Source organism: Symsagittifera roscoffensis, chromosome 2 (genome assembly GCF_963678635.1).
Source record: "Symsagittifera roscoffensis chromosome 2, txSymRosc1.1, whole genome shotgun sequence".
In the NCBI taxonomy this organism is placed as follows: domain Eukaryota; kingdom Metazoa; phylum Xenacoelomorpha; order Acoela; family Convolutidae; genus Symsagittifera; species Symsagittifera roscoffensis.
Window position 1 is genome coordinate 3,433,653 of NC_087063.1, and position 9,631 is coordinate 3,443,283.

The 9,631-nt window shown below is 32.1% G+C and overlaps 1 protein-coding gene across 3 annotated transcripts in view; it reads right to left on the reverse strand.

Annotated features, from left to right (window-relative positions):
* Positions 1–7,729, reverse strand: part of LOC134839363 (sodium/potassium/calcium exchanger 3-like) — a 43,489-nt gene extending 35,760 nt beyond the window's left edge. The window contains exon 1 of one of the 3 annotated variants that reach the window (XM_063854887.1): positions 7,593–7,729. The gene's annotated coding sequence lies outside the window, so the exon portion shown is untranslated. Of the gene's footprint in view, positions 1–3,164; positions 3,635–7,592 lie in introns of those variants that run through there. The other 2 variants (XM_063854885.1, XM_063854886.1) reach the window with 2 other exon arrangements.
* Positions 7,730–9,631: the final 1,902 nt, after the last annotated feature.

Genomic DNA, 9,631 nt, shown 5'->3' on the forward strand with positions numbered 1-9,631 from the left:
TGACTTATTTTCTAACAGAAAATGCTAGGCTCTTTTTCCTTCCCCCCCCCCCACCTGCAAATTTTTATCTTTTAAATTACTGTTCACCTTGTGCAATTGTCATGAAAATTGACATGCAGACTAATTACAAACATATTTTGTATTCATAACTAACTTTGTAAAACCACTCGTTAGACCATAAAATTCATGTTGATCGGAGGTGGGGGGAAAAGGAAAAAGAGCCAAATGCTATTAATAAAAAAGCAGAGAATTGAATAAAATAACCTCGAATTCAGCAGAAGCAAAATTTAACTAACACAAGATATTGCAATTTTTGTTCCGACTTTCGTAACGAAAGTAACGGAATATTTGTGATCGGGTGGGGTTTTTTCTTCACACAAATTTCGTCTTTTTATCTAGCCCTTTTTGACACATTTTTAAAATATCATTCAAAAAGTATTGTTACCTGAGCTTAAATTTGAAAAAAATTTCACCTGTGATTATTTTTGCTGAGGTTATGGGCGTATAAAGATTGCCATTTTGTCCAATTTGAGACAATTAACGGGTGATATAATTCGCGCTATTAACACGTAAGCGGAAATTTAATCTGTCTTAGAAACCGCTCCAAATTGGTTCAAGGAAGCTTATATGCCTAATTAATTTGTTAATAGGAGCAAAATCTATCACTTTGTATTTAATATGGCCTGTTGGGGGATGTGTTCACAAAAATTCTCAATTTTTTTTTTTCAATTTTAATTTAATTTTTTTACACTTAATATTTTCTTATTATTACTGCTCCACATACCCTAAAAGGCAGTCGGAAGATTCAGGGCTTCGCCCTGATGCGAGCCGTCTTGTTTCATTTCCAAACTCAAGGAAACAATAGACTAATAATGGGTTTGATTTTCAAATATCCAGTAGAACACAGAAATTTGAAAGCAAATATCACCTATTTTGAGTCAACCAATTTTTTTGGCCAAATGTAAAGATAGCAAGGACAGCCGGTTAATGTGCAAGTAGCACAGAATCACAGATTGTTCTAAACCTAGTATTGTAAACACACATTTTTTCAAATTAATTCTGTTTTTGAATAAATTAGAATAAGACTGAATGCCGTTCTTGAATTGAACAAGAAAACAAAAAAATCATAAATCAATCCAAAAAAATACTGAAAAAGTTTTTGATTCCCAAAATGGCGCTAAGAACCCCAAAAACTAACTTTATTTGAGCAAAACTAAAATTTCATATCTGAAATAAGCACCAATAAGCTATTGTTAGCCTGCTCGCTCGCTTCATTCGCTCGAATTTAGATAAAAATCAAACAATTTAAACCTTATTTTATCGTTAGTGAGACAATTTTTGAGATTTCAATGTCACTCATTCCGATGAAATTTTATCGCACCTCAATTTGAGTAAAAAAAAAACAAAAAGAAAAAAGAAATAAAAAGTAAAACACACCTGAATATAAAGTTCCTCCCCATTTTCAATGGTCGGAAAATTGTCCCCGTGCAAGTTTTCCAATAGGATGCCTAAAAATGATAATTATGAAGTATTAAATATTACTTCAAGCCAGAAAACTATATGCCAAAATAAGACTGCTGGTATCAGAGCAAAACGTTTTCATTTATCTTGAAATTATTTGTCGAAAATCAAAAAGTTATTGCTCAGACTTCCAAGAAAAAAGCGGAAAGTATATCAAGATAATTTTGACGATTAAAATATTAGTTTTTGAACAATTTTGACCCTGCAAAAAATTTAATTTTCGAACAAAATATTTTTTTATTCTTTGGTAAAAATTTCAACTCAAGGAGTTAAAAAAAATTACTTGCAACCAAGTTTTTTAATAGTTCTGTAGGTTTGAAAATTGCCAGTTTCGACATGCTCTGAACTTATATATGCTCCTTTCGGGGATTCAGTTTATGTCAATGAAACGTAATGGTTATTTTTGTGTGTGGCGAACTATCCCACATTGGAAATTGTTCCAAATTGAAAAGAAGCAAATTAACTGAGCGACATATTATGATTCAAATTTTTCATTTAATCCAGTCAAAAACTAAATTTTCTCAACTCAAGCGAAAAAAAAACGACTCAATTAGAGAAAAAAAAACCATAACTCTTAAAGTTCTTTTTTTGAATGTGGTCGGAACTTTCTAATCTATTTGCAGAGCAACCGGATGTTTTTTTCCAGTTTGGCATTCACAAAAGTATTCACGCTAATCAAAAAACACAAGCAAACAAAGCCAGCAAAATGAAGCGTAATCATTTAAATTTTGCATTTTGGTCTTTGCTTAATTACTCGAGAAAAAATTATTGCAGGCGTGTTTCATTTTTAAATGAATAGATGATCTAAACGTTAGCAAAACTTTTTCTAAAACTGAGCAGAAAAACAACATCGAGCTGTTTCTTTCCTTTTTTCTCGTTTTCCCTGCTAAAAAGGATTTTAGATAATTTAAGCAAGTTTGCAAAAACGTTTTGAGTTTTTTTTCGAATCATATTTGTCAAATAACAGTTTTTATTTACACTTTTGGGTCGTTTTTAAAAATTTTAATTTTCGGAACCCTATAGATGGAGATAATGAGCAACGAATAATTTTACTTGAGTTCTGTTTTCGTAAAATTATAGAATTGATAATTGCTAATGTGACTTATTTATGCGTGCTTAAATCCATTTACGTAGGAAGCACAATCTCAAGTAATTTGAACACTGCGAATCAATCAGTAGAAGCAACCTAATTTTTCCGTTTAATATCCCGATAGATAAAAACTATAAACTGTATTTAATATTGGGGCAGAAAAAATATCAAAAAATATAAATTTCAAAAAATTATATAAAAAAGTTCGTCATATTTTTTTTATGAAAAAACTTGAAGCAAGGTTAAAGTCAGTTCGAAAATATTTGCTTTACCCTGCTCAGTCTAAGCCAATTTTTTTCATTGTAATTCTACAAAATTCCCGTGAAGTTGTAAAAATAGCCCAATTGAAACTAGATCTTGTTCAGATAAAAAAAAATTGTTTATCTGAAAAAGTCTAGTCGAGACTGTTGTTTTAATAGTGTTATCGAGAGGGTTGGCGTTTGTACCATTAAATGTACTTTAAAACACCAAAAGTTTTAATTATGTCATTATCAAAAGAACATAGAAATTACATATAAAACTGAAAAAATATATATAGTTTTGTTTAACAAACCAGTGAAGGAAAATAATGGCGAATAAACATAAACAATGTGGAGTTACAAATGGTTTTATAATCAATTGAAAATTTTCTAACACAGGAAGTTGATTTTTGCCTTAAACTATGACAAGTTATTGACTCATTGGAATTGGGTAAACTTTGAAACGTCATGAAAACGGACTTTAAACATTTCTAAAATTCTATTTTAATTATTAACTTTCACCGTAACGACTTTTTGCTGGTGGTAACTTTGGAGACACTTCTTTTTTCGTGCTCTCTCAGGTCAATAAAACTAGAAAAAGTTGACTTTGAAAGAAAATATCGGCTTTGAAAATTGAAATTGGCGTAAATCGAATTATAATAAGCTTGCTAGCAGAGGTATATTCAATGCCTGCGATTTTCCACTCTGAATAACTGCTCTTGTTATTATCCTCAAGAGCATTTAAGCGTGATCCAATTACGAGGAAAATGGAATAAAGGTTGTATTCTGATTTCAACTTACTGAAGCTAGATTTAAGGATACCTTCTTACCATGCTAACTATAAAACTATTTGGTCCACTGTTTAGACATTGACCCAGTTTTGTTCAGAGCTATTTCCGTGTTAACACCATAAGTATATGTTGTTTTCCTGCCTTGTCTGCAGATAGCCGGAACTACACGGAAATCATAGCCGACTGACAAAAATGACGACAAATACGAAGCAAAAAACAGAAGAAAAATTGGGATGAAAATTCCGTGGAATTGCGATTTTATGCTCAAGTTTTCAATCTTGCGTCTAGGATACTCGAATATCCATAAAATTTGTGAGGATCATAATTTCCGCTCCTCATTAGGCGATGTTTGCGATTAGAAAGTCGTACCATAAAACTATGACATGACATAGAAGCTGGGTTCTGTCTTGAAGCTGTTAAAGTATTCTAGTTTTAACTTTAGGCTTACCGAGCTATCGGACGAAGAAAGTATCCAAATGTTCGCGGAATTGAGAAGCTTTTCTCATAGTTTAGTCTGACGAATCATCGACGCGGAAAAACGTTTGTTGATCATCAGTTTGTAAAATTCAAATTCATTCACGCACCGTTTAAAACCAACCGGGCCTACAAAAATAACTGGAAACAACTGAGATTATAGAGGTGGACGCACTATATTGTTATTAGACAAACTCAATGGAAATAATAATCAGTTTATGCCCAAAGTAGAACTCGTCTAACCTATGGGCTGTCTGTCGGTGCTATAAAAACCAACTGTTGTATATTTAAACGACCCTAAAATTTGATTTAACTGTCATAAAATCGTGATTAAATTCTTGCTTCACAAAATGATGGAATAAACAGAGTAGTTTTTTTAAATGAGCACATTGTGAAAATAAACACATGAAATTAAATGAATAGATAAACCATTTTCATTTTCTTAAAAATATTTTTTTATTAGAACTCAAGTCGTTGACCATTCTACAGAAATTGTTCGAACCTAGAGTTTCTTTCACATTAAATTTCAATTCTCTATATTATTTTCTTGATAAATTGTTTGAGCTTATAACCTGTAATCAGAGTAAACATTGAAACGTTTCTCAAAAAAATTGACAGCTGCAGTTTTGCTAAATAAAATCTGAGATGGGAAAACTATGTCGAGAAAATTAATTAGACAGGATAAGCTAGAAGTAATAAAAGAGCACAGGATCTGACTGGGCCACTTTTTTTTTAAATAAATTTTCAAAAGTGGCTTTTTGAATTTTTTTTTTGATATTTGATAAAATCAGAGAAAACAAAAGCTTTACCCTGACACGAGTACTTTTGCTGTATGAGGATCTGTCTGTCTAACTGGAGTGGAACTAAACATTTGACGTGGTTTGATTCTAATAGATAACGAAAATTTAATCATAATAAATTGTTTCCAAACGATATCTTTTACAGAGTTATTTGTGAAAATTTACAAAGAAAAATTGGAATCGTATTGGAAATTCACCATTAAGCCAGCAAGATCCGTTTTTAGGTGTCTCATTAAGCGGAGAACGAGAAAAGAAGTTAAGCAACTTCTTTGATCCAATAGAACATTCTACTGAAAAGCATTTAAAAAACGTAAGCCCCTTCATACCCTCCTTTCAGCCCTTCTAAAATATTTTTTTTTGGTTTCTTGGGAAAAATCTCTTACTCATAATCTAGAAACCAAAAGAATTGACTTCTAAATATTCAGCAGAACAAAATTTCAAAGCACGCACTATAAATTCGAATTTCCTAGAATATAATTATCCAAAAACTTATGATTAAAGCTATTCGATTGAAGCAGAGAAGCCTTTTTTAAAAATCTGACCAATGTGAGAAACAAGTTGAAGACAGTATTAAACATTTTTTTATCGACCATCTGTTGAGTTTATTTCATTTTATAGCTAATTTTTAATTTGATTTTTTTTTTGATAATATCGTATTTAACTCTTGTTCAGTGGATCAATTTGTCAAAAAGCATATCTCAGCGGATCAACTTGTCAATCTGGTCGAATTTTTTTCCCTCTTAATTCAAAATTTTGTATGCATAACATTTTTTTAAGATGCATTTTTTATAATCATGCTTTAATTGCTTTCAGGATAACAACTTTCTCAATTGAGAAAACATGATTTTTCAATTAATCAGTGTGCAGATGAAATTTAATTTTGTTGTCCAGGTGAATTCCAAGAAATTCACATCTTCTATTTGGGTGCGATTTAAAAATAAATTGACAAGTCCTTTTTTCATCTTTTTGAGTCGGACAGTGGCCCATGTTGTTGTTTTTTTTTGTCATTTAGTGTCAATTTATTTTTTTTGACCAGTCATTTACTTCCACCGAAATTGATTGACGTGCGAGAGCATATCATGCTTCTTTGTTTGTGGAATTCCGATTGGTGTTGCATACTAAAGTACACCTGTGTTATTCGTGATTAAACGAAGATCCTTCAAGTATAGTGTGAAAAAAACTGGGCACAGAATGGATCGCTGAGTTACTCGAAGAAGTACTAGTTGAAGTCTGGTCCTAAAGAAGTTTTTGTCTATGTAGTAATAGCGAGCGCCAAGTTGGGATTCCAAAAGTCTTAGCACAGGCCCTGTGAACCCCATTAGCTCCAATTTTTTTAAAATCAAATTAGAGGAATCAACCGTATCAGTCTTTTAAAATGTATTTGATCAGTTAGATTTTTGTTCATTGGTGACGTTGAAATCTAATTGTGTATGCATGATGCCACCAGTTTTCCTTTAATCTGAAACCAAACTGTGTGTTTCGTTTAAACAAAATTTGTCTTCAGATGATCGGGCTCGTCTGAAAATTAATCGCTCAAAAAGCTTTCCCAGAACTGGTAGAAGCCAAATTGATCCTTTGATTGAACCATCATTAATTTTTCTTTCCTTGAAAATTGGTTCCTTGTTTGCAATTCTTGAACAATTTAAAATTTTTGCAGACTTATCCAGACTTTTAATTATTTTTTTTGCAATTTTTGCAATTTTGATGGGTAAAATCATGAGGTTCGGCAGTCATTAATCTTTTCTGTTAGAGACTGCTAGTACAATTCTTAGTTGTTTGACGAGAACAGTATTGATATCACAGCAACCTGTATTAGGTTTGTTTTCGAGAATTTCGATGACTTCTGTGACTTCAATTTAATCAATTTTTTTCTTAAACATTGATTGCTGCTGACGGATTGCATTATTTTCCATGCAAGTTGGTTTGCTTTGCGCAATTTTGGCGCCAAAATTTGCAAAGCATTTGCTAAAATGCTCAGCGTCCTCCTCAGACAGATTAAGTGACTTGGAATTTTTTTCCTGCTGTCATTTCATTTAAAACTTAAAAAATTGTTCTAGAATTAGACTCAAGCTTTAATTTATTTTCTTTTTGAGTAGATAATATTGAATTTAACCCACTTGCTCTATAAATATTGCCGTTATTAAGGCAACTCCTGTGGCGTGTAGAGAAATAATGATCCCAAAGGATATTTTTGCAAGATAATTCAAAAAACTTTTTCAATGTTGAGAAAATTGGATCAGAACAGTTCCTGTTTTTACAAAAGTTGAATCAAAAGATGAAAACAGTCCCCATATATCTCGCCTATGAACTGTTGAACTTCTACTTCAACGATACCTGAAAAGTTATTTAATCTAATAATCGAAACAAAATTTTATTATAATCATATGTGGTCTATAATTCGACTAGAAAAAGCATTGAAAAATATTAAGAATTTTTGTATTGTATTTGAAACATTTTTTTTGCTAGTAGTTATTCATTTCTTTCTGCAATAATAATCGTAGACGGAACAATCTATTCTAGCCGCAGTGTCTACTGTTGTTTTAATTAATAGAAAAGGAGCTTAATTTCTTTCTCTTGAAACAGTCGACAAAATGTCTGCTTCGAATTTTTTTGTTTTAAATTGCAGAGAAATGTCAAAAATGTTACGTGAAAAGTGAAAAGGGCGAAATCTACTTACTTAGATTTTGCAGGAAGCTCCGGTACGCTAAAATCGGGTAAACAATGTTACTTAAGTAATGAACTTAGCGTACTTCAATCCCAAATCGCAAATGGGACTCAAAATAAGCGGCTTTGACAGAAATTGGGGCGAAGCTGGTGTTTGTTGCGGTTGGTGCTGTATAACTACATGTATAAAAGGACTATCAGGTACAAAGGCGGTATCTAAACCCACCGAAGCTCAATTTACCAATCTTATAAACTAGCCGAAAGTTATCAGTGTTTCGTAAAAATTATATAACTTTGACTACAACGTAAAGTAAAATGTTTTAAACTGCGAAGAAAATTCCTCATTTTTGACATTCTGTCTGATTTAGCTCATTTTCGGCCTACTTGACATTCGGCTTGCTTTCCACATTCTACCAATTCTGTTACCGTTAGCATACTTTCAGAATTATCCCCAATTGGTGACTTAGTTGTACCTTTTGTAGGTCTGAAAGAAGATATTTTCAAAGGCAATCCCAAGTAATTTTTTTCAATCAGATCAAATGGCCAAAGTTGCAGCTATTTTTAAAATAAAAAACAGCAATGGTTTTAAAGGTTGCATCGTGAAAGACATGGCATGTTAAAATTTGTTCACAAATAAGAAGGTAAATCGTGTTTTATTGACATCATTTTCCAGCAAACGGCAAAAATTCTACTATTTTGCTTTTCGGCTTTCAAGTTTGTCTATTTCTAAAAAAAATTGGTTGGATTATTGATTTTTTCTATCTTCTTCTCTGTTTGGCTGCCGGCTTTTGTTTGCTTTGATTTTCTTTTAACAGACTGAATTGCATCATTGATTGCGAAATCGAAATTTCCGAAATAATTGAAGGCTTGCAATTTCAAAGAATATTTTTAAAAATACTATTTGCCCAATTTCAGGATTATTTTTTCAAAATTGCTCAAAAAGATTTTCTCGTGGGTGGTGGGTGGCTGTATTTCAAAACAAAACAAATACGAAATTTTTCGACTTTTTTTTAAGTTGCCCGAATTGGTTTTTCAAGATATCCCAAAACACTACAAAGACAGATTTTTAAAATCAGGTCAAAAGGAAAAAAAAATCAAAATTAGAAAAATTTAAGGGTCGATCGGCCGAAAATGGGTGTCGCAAATTAATAATCAAAGGAGGAGGGTAGGGTTTTTGGGGGACCATTTGGGTAGACAGGGAGTCAATTCCTTGAATTTTTGTCACGTTCACACCCCAAGTTTTATGCCCTAGGCCAATATTGCAACCGATTTGACAAAAATTTATCAATTGGAAGGAAAAGTTTTACAATTTTCTTTTCCCACAGTCTATATTTGCTGTCAATTTATAAACAAAGGCTGGAATTTACAACCTAGTCCGAAAACGATTTCAATAAATTCCTTGTTAATTCCACTTCCGCTTTTTTTATCAAAGCGTAAACAAATGATTAAAGTAGATGTCACATACTTTCTGGTTAATTTAAAACAGCTTGTCGGGATTCACTGAACGAGAAAGATCTGGCGAAAGTCCGGCTTTTTCAGTTAGCCACCCCCTTCATAAAAATACAGCAGTACTAAAAAAACGGCCATTTTTGAAGAAAATTTTTCAAACTATGCAAAAAGTATTGCTATCCTGAGCATAAATCTGAAAATTCATTTAATCTGTGAACATTTTACCGCAAAACTATGGGGGTTTAAAGGTTGCCATTTTGGGCAATTTGTGACAATTATTTCGCTCTATTTTTTGCGCTTTTTACGGGTCAGCAGAGATTTAATCCGTCTTAGAAATCGTTCCAAATTGATTAAAGAAAGCTTAAGATATACCTTAAAAGGCATTCGGAACTATCAGGGCTTTGCGCTGATACGAGCAATCTCGTTACAGCTTTGGTGATCAAAAATCATTTTAAAAACATTCATGTATCGAGTTTCAGAAAAACCAGAGCTGACTGAAAAAAGGCCGAGAGTCTAACAAACTTAAATATTGTAACTGATTGAATAAAAAGTTCAAGTAATGAATTTTTTCATCCAAAATTACGCGTTCAAATATTTCCCTCA